Below are 27,453 nucleotides of genomic sequence, written 5' to 3' on the forward strand. Positions count from 1 at the left end.
CAATATTACAAAGTATATACAAAATATTCACCACAGCACTTTTACAATTAAATATTCATTCCATTTTTATTATTATAGCTTAGCCTAGAGAATTAAGTAAATGTGTATTACTTCACTCCTGCACACCCTTTAAACACAGCTAACAGACACTGAATAAACCAGCCCATCCCCGGCGGGATCAGGAGTTGCTTGCCCCATATGCTGTCCCCAGGCTGCAGCCGCCTGAGGGCACTCGCCCGGGGCCCGCCCTCAGAGCTCACACCCGCCGTGCGCTCTCGCCCCGGGGCCGCCCCGCCGATCCTCCCCCGCGGCTCTGCGCGCACAGGCCGGACGCTCGGAGCCGGCGCCGGACCCCCCTGCTCGGCCTCCTGGGCGCAGCGGCCTCCGCGCAGGCTCCGTGCCCGCGCACGCGCCCTCGCGTCGCGCTCCTGGAGGAGAGACCTGCGCTCGGGCCGGGCTCCGGGCGGTTCTCGCGCTGCAGTTCTCGCGGGACTTCCGCGGCCTTTTGGACGAGCCGCCGCGCCCAGAGATGTTCAGGTTGGAGCGACACTTCCCAAAGGGCAGCGGTCACTCCAGATCTTCGGCTTCCATTTCCGTTTTCGCGCGGTTCTCCCTCTTTGCAGGGTGAGTTGAGCTCATTTGTGGATGTGTTAGCACAGGATGCGGGAATCCTGTGAAGCGAGTCACTTCGGAGCCCGACGTGAACCAGGAGGGGTGGCAGTGGAAGCGCTCACAGCGTGGAGGCCCGTAGTAGGGACACCAGTCCTCACGGGACTCTCGGGCCTGAACGGCGGAGGACGGTGTGTGTCTGTGGGGACAGACGGGCAGCGTGTGGCGGGGTGTGTGTGAGAGACGCGAGTGAGCGGTGGGATGCGCCTCCGTGCCGTGGGTGTGGCTGCGAGGCTGTGACAGGTGCGTGGCTGTGCTGGGGTGACGGGGATTTGGTCGCATGTCCTTCACCTGTGCGGGTGTGATGGCTGTGGCTCTGTGGCGTCACTGTCTGGTGGCTCTGGGCTGCCTGGCGCTTCCTCCTCTTCTCTCCTCACAGCTGCTTGGCTGCAAGAGGGAAGTAGGACATTGAGCCCTAAAGGAAGATTTCCAGCCAGGGGGCACCGAGGTTAGTTTGGGAAAACCTGGGGAGTTCTCTACTTGGGAGCTCTGAGGGGCAGCTACTGTCTCAGAGCCTCGGGGTTCCCAGAGCTCGGACCCCAGGAACGTGCTGTAAACCTAATCCCGTAGTCCAGGCTCTGTCCTCTTTTCCATCTGTTTATGTGTATGAGCAGGGCGGGTGTGGACCTGGAGAGTGTTATGTAAGGAAGTCATTCTGTGCCCCAAGAACAGCCTGGTGCCTACTGACTTCCTCCTCAGTCCTGCCATCCCCAAAAGAAGAACCTTGGGGAGGGGAAAGAATTGTTTTCATGCAAAAATCAACATTGAGGATAGTTGGTTGTTTCTTTCATAAATTCACTGATTTTAAATTATTGATATAAGAAAAATGTAACAAAACTTTGCAATAATATCTGATTTTTAGTTGTCTTCCCAAAAAGATTTCCAAATACTGATTGAAATACAAGAAAATAAGGAATCGTTTTATTTACCAACATGCCTTTTGTTGCTGCTTCAGGGCACTGAGAGTCTTACTGATGTTCTCACTTTATGAGACGCTTGATCACATCAGCTTCTTTGCGCAGGTTGTGATTCACAAATGTCTCTTTGTTTCTGCTGCATTTCGGCGGGAGCGAAATTTCCTCCTCCTCTTTTCTAGAAACTCTTGATGTATGAATTAAAAATGCATTCTCAAGCAAAAGATCTAATTTTGCCCATTATTTTTGTGAGCATTATCAGAGCAGGGCTGATAAGCACAATTTTACTCTAGGAAGGAGAATCGTTTCTTTTATAATACCCAATTAGGGGACATGCAATGTTCTTCAATAAAAATAGCTAACATATTTATATGGGATTACAACATATTACTAAGTTTTAATATAGATTATATTTCTCCAACATATTCATGCTTAGTAAGTGATCTTCGTACTCTTGCCTTTACTGATGAAAAACCCAAGACACTAAAATGTCATGAACTCTAAGAGCAGTTACGTTTAGAAAATCTGAGAACAGAATCTATGTCTTAAGTTTCAACTGGATACCATTCCCCAGTTATGAGTGCGTATTTTACACTTGGACCAGTATCATCCTGATTAATAATCCTCTACCTGCCATCATATAGCAGAACCAAATTAATTAACCTGTTCCCTCTTAGATTTTTGTGTTTCTAGTTTTTGGCTGTCAAAAACTCTGTATTGAAGATACTCGTACATGCATTTCTTTATCTCAATATTTTCTTAAGAAATGTCTAGAACTAGAATTTGGGGTAAAATAATCAGATTTTTAGTAAATGCTTATCATATGCCAGACCATGCCATCTTAGTATTTGGGGTGATAAAAAGACTCAAATGACACTGTTGATACTCTTATGTTCCTTCTGGTAGGTAAAGTAAACCCTGAATAGGAATAGATGCATCGAAGGCCACTAGGGAGATTCAGATAACGTGACTTGGTGTTTTATAAGGCAGTGATGTCATTCTGACTGCAGCCACCACTGTCGGGTTGTGATTAAACTCTGATCACCTATGAGAGCACCGTGATGGTAAGGAATTTATGTTGTAAATTTTTACCTTACTTTTTCAGTTGAGATATATACATGATCATAAAATTCCCCCCCCTTTTTTTTTTTTGGTGAGATAGTTTGGCCCTGTGCTAACACCTGTGGCCAATCTTCCTCTTTTTGCTTGAGGAAGAGTGGCCCCGAGCTAACATCTGTGCTCATCTTCCTCTATTGTGTATGTGGGGTGCCACCACAGCATGGCTTGATGAGTGGTGTAGGTCCATGCCTGGGACCCAAACCTGTGAACCTGGGCCAACAAAGCAAAGTGTGCTGAACTTGACCACTATGCCACTGGGCCAGCCCCAAAATTCACCTTGTAAAAATGTACTCAAAAGAAAACTTTTTACTATATTCACAAGGTTGTACAAATCAGTACCACTATCTAATTCCAAAATATTTGATCACCTTAGTAAGAAACCCTGGCCTTGTTAGCTGTCACTTCCTATTCCATCGTCCTCCCATACTCTGGAGACCACTAACCCGTCTTCTGCCTCCATGGATTTGCTGAGTCTTGAAATTCAGTCTACATGGAATCATGCAGTATGTGTCCTTTTATGTCTAGCTCCTTTCACTTAGCATGAGGTTTTCAAAGTTCGTCCATGTGGTAGATAAGCACATTATTCTTTTACTTTATTTTGTGAAGTATACATGGCATTACATTTGCCATTTTAACCACTTTTCAGTGTACAGTTCTGTGACAGTAAGTACATTCACATTATTGTGTGACCATCAGCACCATCCACTTCCAGGACTTTTTCATCTTCGACTGAAACTCTGTCCCATTAAACACTAACTCCCCATTCCCCTCTGCTCCCAGGCCTGGCAGCCACCGTTCTCCTTTCTGTCTCTATGAATTTGACTTCTCTAGGACCCTCATAGTAGAGCAATCGTGCAAAATTTATACTTTCATGACAGGCTCATTTTACTAAGCACAGTGTCCTCAAGGTCATCCACGAGGAGTCGGTATCAAAATAGCCTTATTTTTCTGGCTGCGTAATATTCCCTTATATCCATAAATGGCATTTTCTTCATCCATCTGTTGATGGACATTTAGGTTGCTTCCACTTTTTGGCTGTGACAAATGTGAACATTTGTGTACTAGTTTTGTGTGAATGCATATTTCCATTCTCTTCGGTATATACCTAAGGGCAGAAGTGCTGGGTCACACGGTAACTCCTACTTTACATTTTTTATTCTGATGATGATGGTTGCTGAGTGAGACTGACAGGATAAGATAATTGAGCAGCTTTCTGGAGGACGTGGCTAACAGGATGGGAAAGGGTTCCATAAAGAGAACTTGCAAAAGGATGTAGCCCTGAGACCAGCAACAATACATATTAGCTATACTCAGGGACTTCAGCCATCTGTCTAGACAGTCATCCAACAATGAGCATGCCTAGAAACCTGAGAGGAGATTGTGTCACTGGTAACTGAAGGAATCAAAAACCATTTAATAAAACAACCCAAATTTAGTACATTTCCCCAAGACCAACTAAACTCTGTTTAGAAGAATGAACTTTCCACATTTTGGAAAACAGCTTCCACTTAACACACAACAAATCTTCACATGCATAGATATTTTAAGAAATGAACATTCAATCAGCAAGTTAAGATATACTTAAACAAACAAAACCCCCCATCGGGGGCAAAAGATAAGCACTGTCAACATGTAAATGTAAAACTTTCTAGATTTTTTCTGTCTATTGAAGTCTGATGATTTTTCAGTCGTTTGATATTGAGATACACATATGTTCTTCAAATGGTATCATATTGTACCTATAGTTTTATAACCTGATTTTTCTACTGACAGTGTTTCTGGAATGCTTTCCACGTTCACAATATTTTTCCTGACTTCACGTTTATTACGTGAATATGTCGTAATGTGTTTAATCACAGTCAGTTTTTCTGGAATTGGAATACTGAATACTTCCTGACCAGTTCTATGTCTTTTCTAACCTCTTCAACCTCACGGGACCCCAAGGCCATGAGGTAAGGTGTGGCTGGATGGCGTGGCTCCTTTTCAGTCCTGGAAGGTGTGAATGGAGGGAGGAGGACCTGTTCAGGGCAGGGCTGAGCAGCCTAGTCTCAGGTGCAGAGCAGCTTCCCCAAAGTGGAGGACAGGCCAGAAAACTGTCTGCTGAAGTGTTTGGGTTTCCTGGGCATTAGGGGAAGAGTTTGGGTTTATCTACAGTCCTTCTAATTTTTTCATATTGTTTTGTTTGTACAGTTAGAGGTATTATGCAAAATGGAATGGAGGAGCCAAATGTTACTTCCTCTCATGGTAACCCTAAATTATGCTTGCTCTCATGGTCTCTTTTTCCTTTCCCAGCTCTAGATTCTCTTTGTTCTTTCCCAGTAGAGGAATCCCAAGGAGGACTGATCTGTTTTGGCAGGTGCAAAACCATGGTATGTGTAAGTTAGTGTTTCCTTCTCGTTGAAATAGTGAGACGTAAACGTTTTCATTAATTGTTCTGAAGCATCCTACCCAAAAGAACCCCATTTGATTATGTGCTTCCCAGTTCCTCCCATTCCAGTGAACTGAACAATGGTTCCAAATAACCTAGTCCTCCTTATGTGGCCCAGTCTCTTCTAGCCACTGTTTATATATTCACTGACCAGATTATTCTCTCCTATGTGTTCAACTTAGTAATATTAAGAGCTATAATGGAGGAATGAAGAAATTAAGTCCTGTCAAGAAATGATTTGAGCTTCCTGTGTCAGGACTGTAGTTGCATGAGAGATGGAGATCCCATTTGGCCAAGCAGGGAAAGACTCTGACATTCTCACAGATGTGAGTTTTCTAGATACATGTGATAAAGCCCAGCAATGAACGGTCTCTGGAGGCTGAGATCCAATGCTCTGTGAGGTTTTTGGAAGTGAATAGCAATATGATTTAAGACTTGAAAATTTATGGATTGTGGTCCTTGGTAAGGGATTCCTGAATGATAAATATGACTATTTTATTGCTGACTAGGATGCGATGAATTTTAATGACTTTGATATAATTCTGGATCATCCTACATTACTATCCTCTAACTCATGAACCACAGAAGTACTAAGTCAGGGATTGCTAGTGGCCATAAGAGAGAGTAAAATCATGTCTTAAATTAACAGACAGCAAGAGCAGAAAAGACCTTTGATATGTTGTCCAACTTAATGTATAAAATCATAATCATCTAACCATGATTAATTCTATTATACCATAAGTTAGAGTGCTATGCAGCCATTCAAAATATGTCAAAATAATGAAACTACATATGATAGAATTTAACAAAGAATTTGAGTATTTAAGATATTCTTTTGTTTCTTTTTAAATGCTGTTTTTCTATCTGTTGTGACAAACTCTAAGTTTCAATTGGAGAATTTTATCCTTTTACATTTAATGTAATTATTGACAGTTAGATTTAGGTCATCCATTTTACTATATGTTTTCCTTTTTTCCATTTGGCTTTTGTTCCCCTTTCTCTTTTTTTCTTCTTTGGGGTTAATAATATTTACTTAAAATTCCATTTTAACTTGCTTTTTCTATATGTGCCTATTTTTAGTGGTTACTGTCTGTATTTAAATATATATATGTATATATATATATATATGTATTTATATATATATAATTATTTTATTGGGTCATATTGGCTTTCAACCTTGTATACATTTCAAGTGTCTATCATTATATTTCAGTTTCTCTTTAGACTGCATTGTGTTCATCACCAATAATTCAGTTTTTATCCATCACCATACATATGTGGCTTTACCATTTCATCCTCCCTCATCCCTTTTTCCTCTGGTAACCACTAATCTATTCTCATCTATGTGTTTGCTTATATTCCACATAGGAGTGAAATCATACAGTATTTCTTTCTCCGTCTGACTTGTTTTGCTCAAGATCCATCCATCTTGTCTCACATGGGATGAGTTTGTCTGTTTTTATGGGTGAGTAGTATTCCATTGTATATATATACAACACCTTCTTATCCATTTGTCCCTTGATGGGCACCTAGGTTGCTTCCACATCTTGCCTATTGTGAATAATGCTGTGGTGAGCATACGGGTGCATATATCTTTTTGAATTAGTGATTTCATGTTCTTTTGATAAATACCCAGTAGCAGAATGGCTGGATCATACAGTATTTCCGTTTTTAAGTTTTTGAGAAATTTGCATACTGTTTTCCATAGTGGTCGCACCGGTTTGCATTCCCACCACCAGTTTATGAGCATTCCCTTTACTTTACATCCTCTCCAACATTTGTTATTTTTTGTCTTGGTAATTATAGCCATTTGACTGGTCTGAGGTGATATCTCATTGTCGTTTTGATTTGCATTTCCCTGATGATTAGTGATGTCGAACATGTTTTCGTGTGCCTGTTGGCCATCTGGATATCGTCTTTGAAAAATGTCTGTTCGTATCCTCTGTCCATTTTTTTATTGGATTCTTCTTTTTTCTTGTTAATGAGTTGTATGAGCTCTTTATATATTTTGGAAAGTAACGCCTTGTCAGATGTATGATTTGCAAATGTTTTCTTCCCATTGGTAGGTTGTCTTTTCGTTTTGCTGATGGTTTCCTTTGCCTTGCAGAAGCTCTTTAGTCTGATGTAGTCCCATTTCTTTATTCTGTCTTTTGATTCCCTTGCCTGTGGAGACATGGTATTCAGAAAGATACTACTAAGACCTACGTCAAATCTGTACTGCCTATATGTTCTTCTAAGAGTTTTATGGTTTCAGGTCTTACATTCAAGTCTTTAATTAATTTAGAGTTAATTTTTGTGTATCATGTGAGACAGTGGTCTACATTCATTCTTTTGCATGTGGCTGTCCAATTCTCCCAACGCTATTAATTGAAGAGACTTTCCTTTCTTCATTGTGTGTTCTTGGCTTCTTTGTTGAAGATTAGCTGTCTCTTGATGTGTGGTTTTACTTCTGGGCTTTCAATTCTGTTCCATTGATCTGTATATCCGGGTTTTTTATGCCAGTACCATGCTGTTTTGACTACTACAGCTTTGTAGTATATTTTGAGTTCAGGGAGCATGATACATCCAAGTATTGTTTTTTTTTTCCCCCTCAGAATTGCTTTGGCTATTCAGTGTCATTTGTTTTTCCATATAAATTTTAAGATTCTTTTTTATCTTTTCATGAAGAATGTCATTGGTATTCCATTCGGGTTTGCATTAAGTCTGTAGGTTGATCTGTAGATCAGTCTGTAGATTGATTTAGGTAATATGGACATTTTAACTGTGTTTATTCTTCCAATACATGGGAATGGAATATCTTTCCATTTCTTTGTCTTCTTGGAGTTATTTCATTAATGTCATAGTTTTTGGAGTATATGGCATTCACCTCCTTGGTTAAATTTATTCCAAGTATTTTATTCTTTTTTGTTGCAGTTGTAAATGGGATTATAGTCTTGACTTCTCTTTCTGCTGGTCCATTACTAGTGTATAGGAATGCAACTGATTTTGTGTGTGTGAGGAAGACTGGCCTTGAGATAACGTATTTTGCCAATCTTCCTCTTTTATTTTCTCCCCAAAGCCCCACTACATAGTTGTATATCCTAGTTGTAAATCGTTCTAGTTCTTCTGTTTGGGATGCCACCACAGCATGGCCTGATGAGCGGTGTGTAGGTCCATGCCCAGGATCCCAACTGGCAAACTGCAGGCCCCCGTTATGGAGTGAAATGCAAATGATTTTTGAATGTTGATTTTGTACCCTGCAGCTTTACTGTATTCGTTTATTATTTCTAATAGTTTTTTGTTGGATTCTTTACAGTTTTCTGTATATAGAATCATGTCAACCACAAATAGTGACAGTTTTAATTCTTCCTTTCCTTTTTGGATACCTATTATTTCTTTTTCTTGCCTTACTTGTTTGGCTAAAATTCCCAGTACTATGTTGAAGAAGAGTGGCAAGAGTGGGCACCCTTGTCTTGTTCCTGTTCTCAGAGGAATGGCTTTCACTTTTTGACCATTGTGTGTGATGTTGGCGGTGGGTTGGTCATATATGGCCTTTGTAATGTAGAGGTACTTTCCCTCTATACCCATTTTATTGAGAGTTTTTATCATAAATGGATGTTGGAAATTGTCAGATGTTTTCTCTCCATCTATTGAGATGATCATGTGATTTTCATTCTTCATTTTGTTAATGTGGTACATCACATTGATGGATATGCTTATGTTGAACCATTTCAGCACCCCTACAGTAAATCCCACCTGATCGTGGTCTATGATCCAATTAATGTATTGTTGTATTCAATTTCCTAATATTTTGTTGAGTACTTTTGTGTCTATGTTCATCACTGATATTGGCCTGTAATTTTCCTTTTTTGTGTCATCCTTGTCTGGTTTTCATATCAGGATAATGTTTGCCTCAGAAAATGAATTCAGAAGTGTCCCATCCTCCCAATTTTTCAGAATAGTTTGAGACGCACAGGAATTAAATCTTCTTTGAATGTTTGGTAGAATTCACCAGAGAAGCTGTATGGTCCTGGACTTTTTCTTTGGGAGGCTTTTGATAACAGTTTCAATCTCTGCTTGTGATTGGTGTATTCAGATTCTTTATTTCTTCGTGATTCAGTTTTCGGAGGTCATATGGTTCTAAGAATTTATCCATTTCTTCCAGGCTATTCAGTCTGTTGACATATAGTGTTTCATAGTATTCTTCTGTAATCCAATGTGTTTCTGCAGTGTCCATTGTAGTTACTGCTCTGTAATTTCTGATTGTATTTATTCGAGTCTTCTCTCTTTTTTTCTGAATCTGGCTGAGATAGTGTCAGTTTTGTTTATCTTCTCAGAGAACCGCTTCTTAGTTTCATTGATCCTTTCTGTTGTTTTTCTACTTCCTGTTTCATTTATTTCTGCTCTGATTTCATTATTTCCTTCCTTCTCCTGACGTTGGGCTTTGTTTGTTCCTTTTCTAGGTCTTCCAGGTATAGTGAGGCTGGTCTATTTGAGACCCCACTGGCTTTCTGTTGGCTCCCATAGGCGTGGATGCTGCTGCCCCATGCATGACCGGTGATGATTGTCCTGGGTTGTCTGAAGGTGCTCGTTGCACTGCTGCCAGGGGTGCTGGGTTCACAGGTGTCACTATCCCTGCCAGGGACCTGGAGAACTATGTGTATCTCCTGCTGCTGCTGAGCTGGTGTTGGGGGGTGCCACCAGTGGGGGCTAGGTCACCAGATCTGCTGTGTTTCCTGAAGCCTCTGGTCACAGGTTCCACCTGCCAGTGCTGGGGCAAAGGGGCTATTTCTTCTGCCCCCACCCAGTTTGCTCACACTTGTGTGGGCCAGGCTACCTCCACTGTGCCAGCAGTCACACAGGCCAGGCTGCCACCATCCCTGCTCCACTGGCAGTCAGGTGAGCTGGGCTGTCCTCACCACTTGTGCAAGCCACTGTGTGAGGATCCACAACCTGGATTGCTGCCACTCAGGGAGGGTGGTGGGGGCTTCTCCCCTAGTTCCACTGCTTACTGGGGGTTGAGTCCACCCACCTTCAGATGTATAGACGCATGGATCTCTTAGGCATCCTCTACTGCTGTATAGGAAATCCTGTGTTGGTCAGTGCATGTCCATTTGGCTGTAACTTAGAGGGGTGTGACAAGGGGGAAAATTCCACCATGAGGCTGATGTCACTCATGTTGTCTCAACTTTTTTGAACTTTCCAAAAAACCAGTTTAAAAAAAATTATTGTGGTCTAACTAGTTTATAACATTGTGAAATTTCAATTGTACATCAGTGTTTATCAAACACCATATCGATGTGCCACTGCACCCCTTGTACCCACTCTCCTGCTGCCACAGTAACCACTAAATTGTTCCATTTGTCCATAAGTTTGTTTATATTCCACATATGAGTGAAATCATATGTTATTTTCTCTCTCTGTGTGGCTTATTTCTCTCAACATGATGCCCTCAAGTTCCACCAATGTGGTTGTGAATGGGACGATTATGTGCTTTTTCTGGTGGAGTAGTATTCCATTGTATATATATACCACATCATCTTTATCCAATCATCAGTCGTTGGGCACTTGGGTTGCTTCCACATCTTGGCTATTGTGAATAATGCTGCAATGAACATAGAGGTGCATACGTCTCTTATTGTTGATTTCAAGATCTTTGGATAAATACCCAGTAGTGAGCTGGTGATAGCCTGGTCATATGGTAATTCTATTTTTAACTTTTTGAGAAATCTCCATACTGTTTTCCAAAGTGGCTGCACAAGTTTGCGTTCCCACCACCAGTAGATGAGGGTTCCCTTTTCTCCACAACCTTTCCAACATTTGTTATTTTTTTTGTCTTGGTGATTGTAACTGTTCTAACAGGCATAAGATGATATCCAACTGTAGCATTGATTTGTATCTCCCTGATGATTAATGATGTTTAGCACCTTTTCATCTGCCTATTGATCATCTTCTTTGGAAATATCTGTATATCTTCTTTGGAAAAATGCCTGTTCATATCCTCTGCCCACTTATTGATTGGGTCATTTATTCTTTCATAGTTCAGCTGTGTGAGCTCTTTATATATTGCAGAGATTAATCCCTGATCGTATATATGATTTGCAAATATTTTCTCTCAGTTCCTGAGTTGTTTTCTCATTTAGATCTTGGTTTCTTTTGCCTTCCAGAAGCTCTTTAGTCTGAGGAAGTCCCGCTTGTTTATTGTTTCTTTTGTTTCCCTTGACTGAGTGGACACTATGTTTGTAAAGATCCTTTTAAGGCTGATGACAAAGAGTGTACTGCCTATATTTTCTTCCAGAAGTTTTACAGTTTCTGGTCTTACATTCAAGTCTTTGATCCATTTTGGGTCTATTTTTGTCTATGGAGAAAGATAACGGTCTACTTTCATATTTTAGATGTGGCTCTTTAGTTTTCTCAGCACCACTTATTGAAGAGGCTTTCCTTACTCCATTCTATGTTCTTGGTTCCTTTATTTTTTATTTATTTATTTGTTTTTGAGGAAAATTAGCCCTGAGCTAACGTCTGCTGCCAATTCTCCTCTTTTTGCTGAGGAAGGCTGGCCCGGAGCCAACGTCTGTGCCCATCCTCCTCTACTTTATATGTGGGATGCCTACCACAGCATGGCTTGCCAAGTGGTGCCATGTGCACACCCAGGATCCAAAGTGGCCAACCCTGTGCCACCAAAGAGGAATGTGCAAACTTTACCACAGCACCACCAGGCCAGCCCCTCTTGCTTCCTTTATTGAGGATTAGCTGTCCATGTATGTGTGGTTTTATTTCAGGGCTTTCAGTTCTGTTTCACTGACCTGTGTGCCTGTTTTTGTACTGGTACCATGCTGTTCTGATTACTACAGTTTTGTAATATGTTTTGAAATCAGGGATTTTGATGCCATCAGTTTTCTTGTTTCTCAGGACTGCTTTGGCTATTTTGCTTTTTTTGTTGCCCCATACGAATTTTAAGATTCTTTGTTCTATTTCTGTGAAGATTGTCATTGGGATTCTGATTGTGATTGCATTGAATGTGTGGATTGCTTTAGGTAGTATGGCCATTTTAACTATGTTTATTTTTCCAATCCGTGTACATGGACTATCTTTCCATTTCTTTATGTCATTATGGATTTCTTTCAGTAATGTCCTATAGTTTTCCTTGTATAGGTTTTACACATCTTTGGTTAAATTTATTCCTAGATATTTTAATCTTTTTGTTGAAATTGTAAATTGGGTTGTAATCTTGAGTTCTTGCTCTATTAGTTCGTTATTAGAGTATAGAAATGCCACTGATTTTTGTACGTTGACTTTGTATGCTACAACTTTGCTGTAGTTGTTGATTATTTCTAAGAGTTTTCCGATGGATTCTTTAGAGTTTTCTATACATTTTTTATATAGAAATCATGTCGTCTGCAAAGAGTGAAAGTTTCACTTCTTCAGTGCCTATTTGGATTCTTTTTATTTCTTTTTCCTGCCTAATTGCTCTGGCCAAAACCTCTGGTACTATGTTGAATAAGAGTGGAGAGAGTGGGCATCCTTGTCTTGTTCCTGTTATCAGTGGGATGGCTTTCAGTTTCCTCCACTGAGTATGATGTTGGCTGTGGATTTGTCATATATGACCTTTATTGTGTGGGGATATTTTCCTTCTATACCCATTTGATTGAGAATTTTTATCATGAATGGATACTGGATCTTGTCAAATGCTTTCTCTGCTTCTATAGAGATGATCATGTGGTTTTTGTTCTTCCTTTTGTGTTTATATGGTATATCACATTTACTGATTCGTGGATGTTGAAACATCCGTGTCCCTGGTATGAATACTACTTAATCATGGTGTATGATCTTTTTAATGTATTACTGTGTTCAGTTTGCCAATATTTTGTTGAGGATTTTTGCATCTATGTTCATCAGTGATATTGACCTGTAATTTTCCTTCTTTGTACTGTTCTTGTCTGGTGGTGGGATCAGGGTGATGTTGGCCTCATAGAATGTGTTAGGGGAATTTCCATCTTCCTCAACTTTTTGGAATAGTTTGAGAAGCATAGGTAATAAATTGTCTTTGAATGTTTGGCAGGATTCTCCTGAGAAGCCATCTGGTCCTGGACTTTTATTTTTGGAGAGGTTTTTGATTACTGTTTCAATCTCTTTACTTGTGATTGGTCTCTTCAGATTCTCTGTTTATTCTTGATTCAGTTTTGGGAGGTTGTAAGAGTCTAAGAATTTATCCATTTCTTCTAGGTTGTCCAGTGTGTTAGCATATAGTTTTTCATAGTATTCTCGTAATCTTTTGTATTTCTGTGCTATCCATGGAAATTTCTGCTCTTTCATTTCTATTTATTTGAGACTTCTTTCTTTTTTTCTTAGTCTAAGGGTTTGTCAATTTTGTTCATCCTCTCAAAGAACCAGCTCCTTGTTTCATTGATCCTTTCACAGTCTTTTTTGTTTCTATTTCATTTATTTCTGCACTTAATTTTTATTATTTCCCTGCTTCTCCTGAGCTTGGGCTTTGTTTCTTCTTCTTTTTCTAATTCTGTTAGGTGTAGATTAAGATAGTTTATTTGAGCTTTTTCTTGTTTGTTAATGTGGTGCTGTATTGCTATAAACTTCCCTCTTAGGACTGCTTTTACTGCATCTCATAAGAGTCAACATGGTGTTTCCATTTTTGTTTGCCTCCGAATATCTTTTGATCTCTTCCTTTATTTTTTTTGATGACCCTTTGGTTGTTCAGTAGCATGTTGTCTAGTCTCCACATTTTTGGTTCCTCTCCCAGCTTTTTTCTTGTAGTTGATTTCTACTTTCACGGCATTATGGTCAGAAATGATAGTAGATATCATTTCAATCTACCTAAATTTATTAAGGTTTGCCTTGTTTCCCAATATTTGCTCTATCCCTGAGAATGTTCTATGTGTTCTTGAGAAGAATGTATATTCTGCTGTTTTGGGATGGAGGACTCTATATATGTCTACTACGTTCATCTCATCTAGTTTTTCATTTAAGTCCAGTATCTGTTTGTTGGCTTTTTCTCTGGATGATCCATCCACTGATGTAAGTGGAGTATTGTGGTCCCCTACTATTATTGTGTTGTTGGTAATATCTCCTTTTAGCTTTGTTAATAGTCGCTTTATGTACTTTGGTGCTCCTGTGTTGGGTGCAGACATGTTTATAAGTGTTATGTCTTCTTGGTGGTGAGTCCCTTTTATTATTATACACTGCCCCTTTGCGTCTCTCTTTATCAGTTTTATCTTGAAGTCTACTTTGTCTGATATAAGTATGGCATCACCTGCTTTCTTTGGTTTGCCATCAACTTGAAGTATTGTCTTCTATCTCTTCACTCTGAGCCTATGTTTGTCTCTAGAGCTGAGATGTGTTTCCTGGAGGCAGCATATTGTTGGCATTTGTTCTTTAATCCATCTTGCCACTCTGTATCTTTTGATTGGAGAATTCAATCCATTTACATTTAGAGAGATTATTGATATATAGGGCTTAACACTCCCATCTTCTCACACATTTCCTGGTTCTTCTGCATTTCCTTTGTTTCCTTCCTGTGTATTTTGGACTACCAATTTGATTAGGTAGTTTCTCTGTTGTTTTTCTTCTTTTCCTCCTCATTTATTGTAAAGATGTCTGTTCTGATTATTTGTTATTGGTTACCCTTAAGTTCATATAAACAATCTCATAGTTGAGATAGTCCATTTTCTGACAGCCTCCTACTTCCTTAGACTATACTGATTCCATCCCTTTACTATTTCCCTCTAAGTTATTTTGTCATATCTTTTTCCAACCTGCGTTGTGCGTCTATGGATAAAAAGATGAGGTCATTTTGTTTTGGTATTTTCTGTTTATATTATCCTTGACATTAGAATTGTTTACTAACCTGATCTGATAGAGATCTACCACTTCTTGATTATTGCCTGCCTATTCATCTCCTTGCTCAGGGCTTTGTAGCGCCTTTCCTATTTCTTTTTTCAGATATGAGGGCCTTCTTGAGGATTTCTTGCAGAGGGGCACTTGTGGCAATGAACTCCCTTAGCTTTTGTTTATCTGGGAAAGTTTTTATTTCTCTGTCATATCTGAAGGAGATTTTCATTGGATAGAGTATTCTTGGCTGAAAGTTTTGTCATTCAGGATTTTGAATAGATCATTCCACTCTCTCCTAGACTGTCAGGTTTCTGCTGAGAAATTCACTGAAAGCCTGATGGGGTTCCTTTGCAAGTTATTTTCTTCTGCCTTGCTGCCTTAGTATATTTTCTTTTCTTCTTCTTTTTTTTTTTTTTTTTTGAGGAAGACTAGCCCTGAGCTAACTACTGCCAATCCTCCTCTTTTTGCTGAGGAAGACTTGCCCTGAGCTAACATCAGTGCCCATCTTCCTCTATATGTGGACGCCTGCCACAGCATGGCTTGCCACGTGGTGCCAGATCCACACCTTGAATCCGAACCAGCGAAACCTGGGCCGCCAAAGTGGAACATGCGAACTTAACCACTGCACCACCGGGCCAGCCCTGGTTGTCTTTTCTTTTTGATCCTTGTTCCCTTTTCCTTGCAGAAGCTCTTTAGTCTGATGAAGTCCCAGTTATTTCTTTTTTTCCCTTGCCTGAAGAGACATGGTATTCAAAAAGATCTTTGTAAGACCCATGTCAAAGAGTCTACTGCCTATATTTTCTTCTAACAGTTTTATAGTTTCATGTCTTACCTTCAAGTAGTTGATCCATTTTGAGTTAATTTTTGTTTATGGTGAAAGATAATGGTCTACTTTCATTCTTTTGCATATGGTTGTCCAGTTTTCCCAATGTCATTTATTGAAGAGTCTTTCCTTTCTACATTGTATGTTCTTAGCCCCCTTGTCAAAGATTAGCTGTCTGTAGATGTGTGGTTTTATTTCTGGGCTTTCTCTTCTGTTCCACTGATGTGTGTGCCTGTTTTCTTACCAGTACCATGCTGTTTTGATTACTATATCTTTGTAGTATATTTTGAAGTCAGGGATTGTGATGCCTCCAGCTTTGTTTTTTTTTCTCAGAATTGCTTTAGCTATTTGGGTTCTTTTGTTCCCCGATATGAATTTTAGGATTCTTTGTTCTATTTCCGTGAAGAATGTCATTGGGATTCTGATTGGGCTTGCATTGAATCTGTAGCTCACTTTAGGTAGTATGGACATTTTAACTATGTTTATCCTTCCAATCCAAGTTCATGGAATATCTTTCCATTTCTTTATGTCATCATCAATTTCTTCCAGTAATGTCTTATAGTTTTCATTGTATAGGTCTTTTACCTCCTTGATTAAATTTACTGCTAGATATTTTATTCTTTTTGTTGCAATTGTAAATGGGATTGTATTCTTGAATTCTCTTAGTTCATTATTAGAGTATAGAAATGCAACTGATCTTTGTAAGTTTGTTTTGTACCCTGTATCTTTGCTGTAATTTTTGATTATTTCTAATAGACTTCCATCTCTGCTCTATTCTTGATCATTTCCTTCCTTCTGCTTGCTTTTGGTTTTGTCTGCTCCTCTTTTCTACCTTCTTAAGGTGAACAATTAGGTATTTATTTAAAATAATTTTTTCTAATATAGGTGTTAAAGCTATAAATTTTCCTCTGCATCCTCGTTTACTTCTTATCAGTTGTGAGATGTTGTTTTTGTTTCATTCATTCAAATTATTTTTAGTTTCCATTGTGATTTCTTCTTTGACATATGGGCGGTTTAGAAGCATGTAGTTTAATTTCCAAACTTTGAGATTTTCCCACATTTCTTTCTGTTGCTTTTTAATTCAATTATGTTGTGATAGGAGAACTTTACATTATTTCAGTTCTTTTAAATATATTGAGTCATTTTATAGCCTAGCATATGGTCTCTGCCTCTATTCTACACGTGACGTCATTCAAATTGGCAGATAAGATTGTTCATATTCATTTTTTAATCTAGTTTTTCTCTCCATTATTGGGAATGCTGTGTGACAGTTAAAAAATTATTGACTCAGCTATAGTTTCATTCATTCTGGCTGCTCTGTAAATACATCTGTGCTCTTTAATCACACACCCATCCTTGGGTTGTTTTATGGCAGAGTATCCCCTTGGCTCCTGTGTCACTCAGAGCTTCTCCAGTGCCTGGTGCCAGCAGCTCACAGTAATCAGCAGTTTCCATGTGTGTCCTCCATTGCACAGTTTCACACTTAAGTATCTCTGGTGAGATGCCCCACGGACAGCTTTACGCAGCACAGTAGGGGGTGGGCTTCTTGAAGATCCATTACCATGGCTTATTCGCAGAGTCCTTTCAGTAAGTAAAGGCCTTGCCCTCTCCCACAAGGTCTGGATCTCAGTCCTGTCAAGTGGATCTCCCATGGGCTCTCAATCTCAGCCCTGTTTAGTGTTCCTTATATCTGTAGTCTTATACTCTGTAGCATACTGTTTACTTACTTGCTAATCTCTCATTATTCTAATCCCCTTATGTAAGTATTAATTAATAGTTAGTCATTTATATTAACAGTTTCCTGTTCAAATTACTGTGAGGTTTCTCTTCCTTCATTGGACCCAGACTGAGAATGGCATATTAAAGACCCCAGCTATTGTTGACAATTTGTTTATATCTTCTTTAATTCTGCCAGACTTGCTTCATATATTTTGTTGCTCAGCTGTCAAATATGTTTATGTTTATAATTGTTAAATATTTATGTAAGTTTCCCTTTTCCTCCTTATAAAATATTCCTTTTTGTCTCTAGTGACATTTTTTGCATCAAACGGTATTTTGCCTGATATTGATATAGCCACTCCAGCTATTTTGTTACTATTTGCATGGTGTACTTTCCTATGATTTTACTTTGAACCTATTTGTCTATTTGAATTTAAAGTTTGTCCCTTATAAACAGCATACAGTTGTATATTGTTTTGTTTTGAGACTGACAATCTTTGCCCCCCCCCCCACCACGATTGGCCCTGAGGTAACATCTGTTGCCAATCTTCCTCTTTTTGCTTGAAGAAGATTTTTGCTGAGCTAACATCTGTGCCAATCTTGCTCTGCTTTAGTGGGATGCTGCTGCAGTGTGGCCTGATGAGAGCTGATAGGTCCCACCTGAGATCAGAACCTGCAAACCTTGGGTGACCAAAGCAGAGCACATGAACTTAACCACTGTGCCACAGAGCTGGCCCCAACCATCTCAGCTTTCAATTGGAGTACTTCATACATTTCAAATTTAATTCAATTATCGATATTGTTAACTTTTTATCTCCCATTTTGCTGTTTCCTATGTCTTATGTGTTTTTGTGCCTTTTTTACTGCTTTTTCATATCAAATATATTTTTTTCTAGAGAAACATTTTACTGGTTCTCTTAATAGCCTGAATTCTTTTCTTAGTAGTTACTCAAGGGAAGACAATATACATCTTAACATAATACTCTTCAGATTAATATTTACTTCCAGTAAGGTTTAGAAACTGTTTTGATATAGCTCCATACCTCCCTGTCTTTGTGCACTTTTCATATATTACATATTTATATAGGTCCAACATTACAGTTTTTTCATCATTTTGTGCAATCATTTTTACAATCAGTTGAAAGAAAGAGAAAAATGCATTTTCAATGTCATCTGGCCTGCATTGTTTCTGAAGAGAAGTCAGCTGTCAGTTGCTTGTGGTTCCCTTGTACATAATGAGTCCTCTTTCTCTTGCTTCTTGCAAGATTTTCTACTTGTCTTTGGCATTCAGTAGCTTGACTATGATGTGTTTATATGTGAATTTCCTTTTGTTTATCCTACTTGAAGTTTGTTGACCTTCTTGGATTTGTAGATTGGTTTTCCCTCATTTGGGGAAATGTGGGGCCATTATTTCTTCAAAGAACTCTTCTGTCCTTTTCTCTACTCTCCTTCAAAGTAACTATTATACTCCTGGAACTTCTGTCATGTGTATGCTTGCTATGCTTGATTGTTTTCCCAGCAGATTGTGACATTCTGTTAATTTTTATTCCTTTTATCTTTGTTTCTTCAGACTGGATAATCTCCATTGACCTATCAGCAGGTTGACAAAATCTTCCTTCTGACATCTCAATTTGCTGTTGAGCTTGTCTTTGGAACTTTACATTTCAGATATTCAACACTTTATGTCTTGAATTTCTATTATGTTCTTTTTAAAAAGTAATCTCTCTTTATTGATTCTCTATTTGATGAGCCATTGTACACATTATTTTAGTTCATCAAATATGGTTTCATTTAGATCTTTGAATATATTTATAATAGCTCCTTTTTAAGTATTTTTTTCCTGAGTCCACTATCTTCACCTCCCCAGAAACAGTTTCTGTTGACTTTTCCCCATGTATGGTTCACACTTTCCCATTTCTTTGCACTTCCCATTTTTTATTGTTAACAACTGGACATGTTAGATAATATATTGCACCAACTCTGGATTTAGATCTACTACTCCCCCAGGAACTGATATTGTTGCTTTTGTGTACTGACTTGACTAATTCTGTAATCTGTCTCCTTTGCAACATGGAGATGCTGATGTCTCCAACCAGTTTATTGCTATTTTTTAAATTCTTTTTTTCCTTTAAGCCTGGCTTCACAGAGTCACTTCTGGGTCAGCATAGCTCAGTGGTCAGCCAATGAATGCTCAGATGTTGTCCATAAGCCGCTTGATTAGGTGAGCCTTCTACCCCTTGGCAATGGCTCTGAGTGTTGGTTGGGAAACACATTAAAATCCCTGGCTTTTACCAGACAGAAAAAGACAAACACCATATGATTTCACTCATAAGTGGAAGATAAACTAACACACAAAGAGAACAGTTTAGTGTTACCAGAGGCAAAGGGTGTTGGGGGGTAGGGACAAGGGGTGAAGGGGCACATTTATATAGTGACTGACAAGCAATAATGTACAACTGACATTTCACAATGATATAAATTATTATGACCTCAATAAAATAAAACAAACAAATCCTTGGCTTTTTACTTTCTGCAGGGCCTTCTCCTGTCACCTCTTTGCGTACTCAAGGCCTCGTATTCAGCCAGAGATGAAGAGATGGCTAGGGTTCTCACAACTTTATGCATAAACCAACCTTCCGGACCACCACAAATATGTCAAATCTTATTAAGAACTTCTCTGGCTTTCTCATTTCCAGAATTGTCTTGATTAACCTCTGGTTAGTCTCATGATATTGCAGCCTCAGACCGTCTGTGTTGGCTATCCATCCCCAGTTGTTTGCACTGAGGTTCACATTCCTTTTGCACACCTCCAGGCATGGGGTTTTTCCAGACTCCATTCCAACTCATGTCAGTCTCCCAGAGCTCAAAGCTGCTGGTTTTCATAGCTTGTTCAGCTCTGGTAAAACCAAGCCAGAGGGAGATGGGAGCATCCCTAGGCTAAAACTCTGGACACTCCCAATGTCCCTTCATGGAGTTCAGTAGTTTTGCTTGAATAAATGCTTCTTGATTCATTTATGTGTTTGCTCAATTTCCACAGAGTGAAAGTAATTGTTTTAATAACGTTATGCAGTTTCATCGTTGCTTTGTGGGGAAAATTGCCAAGCTCCTCATGACACCATTCTGAGGGTCCCACTCAGTTATCTTTTTACTAATTTAAAAAATAAGAAAGAAATATACTTACACACATTTTTATCATGTCTTGTGTAGATCTAAATTTTCATCTGATTTTATTTTCTATCTGTCTGGGGGACTTTAACATTTTTATAGTGCAGGTATGCTGTTAAATCAATTCTTTCATTTCTTTTGTCTGTGAGAAAATTGGACATACACTAATTTTTACTTTTTTATGAAAATATTTTACTTTGCATAGAATTCAAGGAAATATGTTTCTTTTCAGCACTGCAGGAGTTTGCTCAATTGCCTTCTACCTTTGTTTTCCCAAAGGAAATCTGATTTTATTCTTGTTTTTGTTCTTTATATAATGAGTCTCCTTTCTCTGCTGACTTCCTCTTTACTTCATCACTGTTTCAAAATCATGGGTTATGATCAGCCTTGGTTTATATTTCTACATTCCTATGATTACAGTTCACTGAGTTTTAATTTTAGGTCTATAATTTTCATCAATTTTGGAAAATTGTTTACCATATTCTTCAAATAATTTTTCAGTCCCCTCCTCTTTCTTCATTCTTTGGGAGCTTTAATGACAATATTAGTTCACTTAAAGTTGTCTCACAGCTCACTGATAAGTTTACAATCTTTTCATTCTGTTTCTTTTTGATTAGTATACCTTCAACCTCAATAATCTTTCCTCTGCAGTACCTAATCAGTTGTTAATTTCCCCAATGTAGTTTACATTTCAGGCATTGTAGTTTTCATTTCCATATGTTTAATTTGGGTTTTTAAAAATCTCCCATGACTCTCTTAACATGCTCACATTTTGCTCTACCTTTGTCACCATATGAAACATAGGTATAACTATTTTAATAACCTGTCTAATTCTATATCTGAGTCAGTTTTGAATATTGATTTTTCTCCTGATTGTGTATCACATTTTCCTGCTTCTTTGCAGGTGGTATAACTTGGAAAGTGTTTGATCCTTTCAAGGTGCATTTTTAAGCTTTGTTAGGCAAGACCAGAATAGCTTTTAAAAAGTTAAGGGCTTTTTTATGTCATAGGTCTAATTTTTCCTCTCTATTAAGCCAGTCTCCTTTTGCGTACTTTACCCAATATTCCATATATTATGGAGTTTTTCCACTGTGGCTATTGGTTCATTACGTTTGGAGAAATAATAGGGTTCACCTTGACTGTTTATGTAGTCAGGGATCTTAGTCTTGAGCAGTTGACTAATGTCTGAACACTGTCATTTCACACATTTTTTGTTTTGTTTTTTTGTTTTTTTGTTTCAAGCAGCTTTTTATTGAAGTTTAACATACATACACAAAGGTGCACACATCGTAAGTATTACAGCTCGATGAATTTTCATGTGTAATTGGTACTGAAATCAGTAGCCAGACTAAGAAACAAAATATTAGGAGCACCACAAAAGGCCCCGTCACATCTCCTTCCCAGTCATAACCTTGACCCCTGGTAACCACTCACCTGACTTCTATCTGCAGAAATTGGCCTTGCCTGTCTCTGTCCTTCATATAAACGGAATCAGATGTAGGCCGATTTTTGCGGCTGGCTTCTTTCCCTCCACAGAGTGTTTGAGTGTTGTAGTTCATGAATTCCCATTGCTGTAAAACACTCCATTGTTCACACATATTTTTATATTTCTAAGTTGTCTGAGGTGAAAGAGTGCCTGCTATCCTTGTTACTCCATCATAGGGGAGGAAGGGTCTGAAACTATAACTTAACCCATCTCAATCACGTGTTTGTAAGAAGGAAATAAAGGAAAGATATTTAGGGGCCTCCATCGCAAGGTCACCAAGACCTAGGCCCTGACTGAGAAATATTTGGTTGATAAGCTAGATCCAAAACATTCACTTTTTGTGATTACACTTTGTGTGTGTGTGTCAGGCAAAAACATGGAAACTGCAGGAATTATCTAAAATCGTCCAGTTATCATAATCACAGGGGAAATACGGTAAGAAATGAGAATATGAGTAAGTATAAACATAAAAATGGTAATAACAAAATGTAAGTCAACTTTTTTCCAACTTACTATTTTTAAACAATATTTTTGCATATTGTTTCTACTAGACAAGAATTAAGATGCTTTCAAATATCTGACAAAGATTTATGATTTTAACCATATGCTTTACAGTACTCAATTAATTTTGCAAATAATTAAATGTGGCAGTATTTAATTAGTTAAATCCATAAAATTCTCTTTATTTATGTAAAATGTAGGTATTCAGAATATTCCTATCTGATAGAAAGTTTTATGATGATAGAAAACTTCTTTATCTGGAAAGTCCAATATACATGGCTAGTGAACACTTGGTTATGGCTAGTACCCATAAAGGATTCAATTTTTACTTTTATTTAATTTTAATCAATTAAATTTAAATAGCCACAAGTAGCTAGTGGCTATTGTATCTGACAGTGCAAATCTAGAGGGATGTTGATAGTTTAATGAAATCACAATTATTTGATAAATTATAACTTTAGGCATGGTACATTAAACAAATAAAACCATTAGTGGATATTTCTCACCCTGCTTTAAAACCTTCACACATTAAAGAATCTGCACTATTGTTAAGTTTGCTGGTAAGTATCGAAACACGGCTAAGCAGCCACATGGCATTTTATACTCTTGTAGAATGGCCCTGAGCTCCAGCATACTATTGGCCAAGAACACATGATACCTGATTTTCACTGAGGGGCTCATTTAGAGATGATCCTTTTATGTGGGACCCAGCGGTACTACCAGGATGAGAAGTGCTCAAAGGAATTGGGCCGGGGCAGGTACCAGGTAATCTGTTGGCTTCAAACAAAGTAGAAATGGAAACACTAGTTTGTCAGATGAATTTGGGAAAGTGGTTAACACTCTAATATTAAAATCGCAAGAAAGGAAATGAAATGAAAAAACAGAGCCATATGGGTTTGCAATCAAGTTGAACGTAGATTTTTTTTTATTTTTTGGTGAGGAAGATTGGCCCTGAGCTATCATCTGTTGCTAATCTTCCTCTTTCTGCTTGAGGAAGTTTGTCGCTGAGCAAATACCTGTGCCAGTCTTCCTCTATTTTGTATGTGGGATGCTCACCACAGCATGTTGTGATGAGCAGTGTATAGATCCATACCCAGGGTCTGAACCTGCGAATTCTGGGCCACAAAAGTGCAGCATGCGAGCTTAACCACCAGGCCTGCACCTCTAAACTTTAATGATGTAATGGCGATAACAAAAATTTAAGACTATTAAATTCTTAATTTTGAGTATTAATGTATGAAATCAATATTAATACCAATTTTGAATATTTGTACAAAACTTATGAATAAAGTATTCACAAGAAAAACTGAGCAGTTTTTCAAGAGAATAATATGCCATGGCCAAGCATGTTATATTCTGCCTCAAGTGTTATATGCGGTTTTATTCATTGTTCTATGTGGTTTTATTGCACTGTCCTCCTCAGCTGTCTGGCTATTCGGTGTCTGGTTATTAAGGAATTCTTAATCCCCTAAATATGCCAGCTACCTTGTCACTAATGTATATTTAGGAAGACCAAAGCTGCTGTCTACTTTGTGTCCACTTGGTGAGTGAAAGCCAAGGGGGAGGGAAGAAGCCCAGGGCAGAGAGCCTTGAGCACCACCGCAGTGCATCCCCTTGAGTGACATTCATTCAGGAATTCCTCTAGAGCCGTTAACGGAGGATCAGCAGTTTTTTTCCTAAAGGGCCAGAGAATAAATATTTTTGTAGTTACTCAGCTCTGCTGTTGTAGCTGGAAAGCAGCCATTGACAATATATAAACAAATGGGTGTGGCTGTATTCCAATCAAATTCTCTTACCCCTTGGTTTAAATTAATAGATAAAAAGAAGCTCTGAGAGATCTCCTTAGTTTGTGTCTGCCAGGTGTAAGAATTTTGGAGGGCAAGTGGTGGAAGAATGAATTTTTAAAATTTCTTTAAAAAAGGACTAAATGCATAAAGCAAAAATAATAATGATGCATTGTATGATGTACATTATAGGCAGAAGTGAGCTTATGATGAAAATAATCCAAAGGATAGGCAGGCGAAAGGTAAATATACTGTTGAACATTCTTACATTATATGCTAGGCAGTATGACTATTTGAGGATGGACTGGGGTAAATACTGGAAACCATAGAATAATCTCAAAAAATAAAACAAAGGGGTATATCTGATAAGTCAAAGTGGAAATACAAAAGAAAAAATTCAATTTAAGACAAGGCAAGAAAGTGGGAAAAGGAAACAAGCAGCAGATAGGCAGACAGGAAAAAAGGCACCAGTGGTACATAGAGACATAAATACATAGATATGTGGTTATTGGACCAGCATTAGAACGAGCGATGAACTTGATAGCATTGCAGATTCATGGGCTCCACCGAACATACTGGTGATGGGTCCAGAAAAGTATGGCTTAACAAGCTCTCCAGGTGACTCTTATACATGTTAAAGTTTTAGAACTGCTGATATAGATAATTACATCAATTGTAAATTGTCTAATGATTACATTTAGAGATTGTCAGGCTGGGTTTAAGAAAGAAAGGACAATACTACACATTTTAATATATATACACATTTACACAATATATACATTTTAAAGAAAAATAGGTCAAAAGTAAAAGGATAGACAGAGAATATCATGGAAACACTAATCCAAAGAAAGCTGTAGTGGCTGTGATAATACCAGACAAAGGAGACTACAAAACAAGGAATATTACCAGAGTCAGAAAGCCATTTCATAATGAAAAAGTATCCAATTCCTCAAGCCCACATTCACAAGTGTGAATGTACATAATAATAGCTTCAAAACATAGGAAACAAACAGAAGTGAAAAGTAATAGGAAAAAAATAAAATGGTAAAGATGCTTCAACACACTTCTCTCAGTAAATAGATAGCAAATCAGTAATAGCAAAGAAGAAAACCCTACCAAACAAATAGACTTAATTATCAATTATAGAAAACTCCACCCAACAATAGAACACCTGTTCTCTTAAGCGCATGAGGAACAGTCACCAGGTCAGACCATATGTTGGGCAACAAAACTCTAGTCTCATAAATTAGAAATATCCAATCACACAGAGTGTATTCTTAGACCAAAATGGAATTATTAAAATCAGTAACAGAAATATCTGGGAAATGTTTGGAAATTAGGCAATACATATTTATATAACCCATGAGTCAAAGAAGAAATTTCAAATGGAACTTAAAATATGTTGACCTGAATAATAATGAAGATAGAACATGTCAAAATTTGTGACATTCAGGTTAAAAATGAGTTTAGAGGGAATGGCTAAAATTCAAAAGTCTGATAATAAGAAGGATGATAAAGATGTGGAGTCAATGGAGCAGTCATAAATTAATAGTGGGAATATAAAACAGTTTTAAAAATTGGAAAACAGCTTGTCAATTCCTCCTAAAGTCAAACATACAACTACCTTACTTCCTAACAATTTTACACCTAGGTATTTACCTAAGAGAAATAAAAACTTAGACCCATTCAGATACTCTCACAGAAATGTTTATAGCAGCTTTATTCATAATAGCCCCAAACTCGAACAACTCAAATGTCTGTTGACAGGAGAAAGGATAAATGAATTATAATATATCCATATAATGGAATACTACTCAGCTATCTATTGGATTGAACTGATACATGAAACAACATGGATGAATCTCAAAGTAATTATGCTGAGTGGAAGAAACAAGACAAAAAAGAAAACATACTGTTTGATTACATTTATTTACATTTCTAGAAATTGCAAAGTAATTTATGGTCACAGAAAGCAGATCAGTGGTTGTCTGGAGGCAGAGGGCGAGGAAGCTGGGAGGTGGGAGGGATTACAAAGGCTTTGGGAGTGATGGATTTGTTCATTATCTTGACTGTAGTCATGGTTTCATGGATGTATACACATTTCAAAATGAATCCATTTGTAACTATATGTGGCGATGGATATTTATTAGACTTAGTGTGATCAGTTCTCAATATATACAAATATTGAATCATTATGTTGTACACCTGAAACTAATATAATGTGATGTTGCTGACGAAATGAAGAAAGTTGGGGCCCCAAAAAAGAGACGGACACCGGTGTCGACAGTGGAAGAAAAAAAGCCCCGTCTGGCACGGGCTGTTTATTTTTGTATCCCCCTAGACAAAGCCGGCAACTAGCCAAAGGTGGTGACTTATCATACATGCTTCTACGCAAGCGCGCTCATGTGCTTACAATGCTGTGTTTGTTTCCCATCCCTAGGCTGAATTGCAGGATCTGAGAACACTCCTGTTTGCAGGCAATGTTCTCCCTGGAAGGGCCATAAGAGGACTGGGCAGAACATCCTGTTTGCAAGCAAGCTCAGCCACAAGTCAGCTCCATGAAATGTCCTGTATGCAAGCACATTCATGTTCTTAGGCCGGATCGCCTTCAATGTTATATGTCTATTATATCAAAATTTTAAATAAATGAATCCAAGTGTATACTTTAAATATGTGCTGTGTTCTATATCAATACAGATGTTATTAAAAACATGGTATTATAGTTTTATATAAAGATAGATGTAATATATACGACAGCTGCAATATAGAAGATGGGGCTATAAATTGCAAGGTTCTTACACTTGACGAGTAAGAGCAGAGTTCAATATTAACTCTAAGCAGATTCTGAATAGTTAAGAATATATATTATGATACAGACCGTGACCACTAAAAATGATCACAAAGTATAGCACAGAAGCAAATTAACATGGAATTTTAAATAAATACTTAATTAACCCAAGAAGACAAAATAGAGAAATATGGGAACAAAAGCCAGATGGAAAAGACAGAAAATAATAAAA

General features: G+C 38.2%; 1 long non-coding RNA gene across 2 annotated transcripts; it reads left to right on the forward strand.

The window, feature by feature from the left end:
- Positions 1-427: 427 nt before the first annotated feature.
- On the forward strand, positions 428-27,103 carry LOC139041530 (uncharacterized). Of its 2 annotated transcripts, XR_011496834.1 has the most exons (5): positions 428-624; positions 2,490-2,647; positions 4,476-4,654; positions 4,995-5,071; positions 26,874-27,103. It is a non-coding gene; the product is annotated as an uncharacterized lncRNA (long non-coding RNA). The 2 variants fall into 2 exon arrangements; XR_011496836.1 differs by lacking the exons at positions 2,490-2,647; positions 4,476-4,654 and having other exon boundaries at positions 486-624.
- The last annotated feature ends 350 nt before the right edge of the window (positions 27,104-27,453 follow it).

Source organism: Equus asinus, chromosome 22 (genome assembly GCF_041296235.1).
Source record: "Equus asinus isolate D_3611 breed Donkey chromosome 22, EquAss-T2T_v2, whole genome shotgun sequence".
Classification (NCBI taxonomy): Eukaryota; Metazoa; Chordata; class Mammalia; order Perissodactyla; family Equidae; genus Equus; species Equus asinus.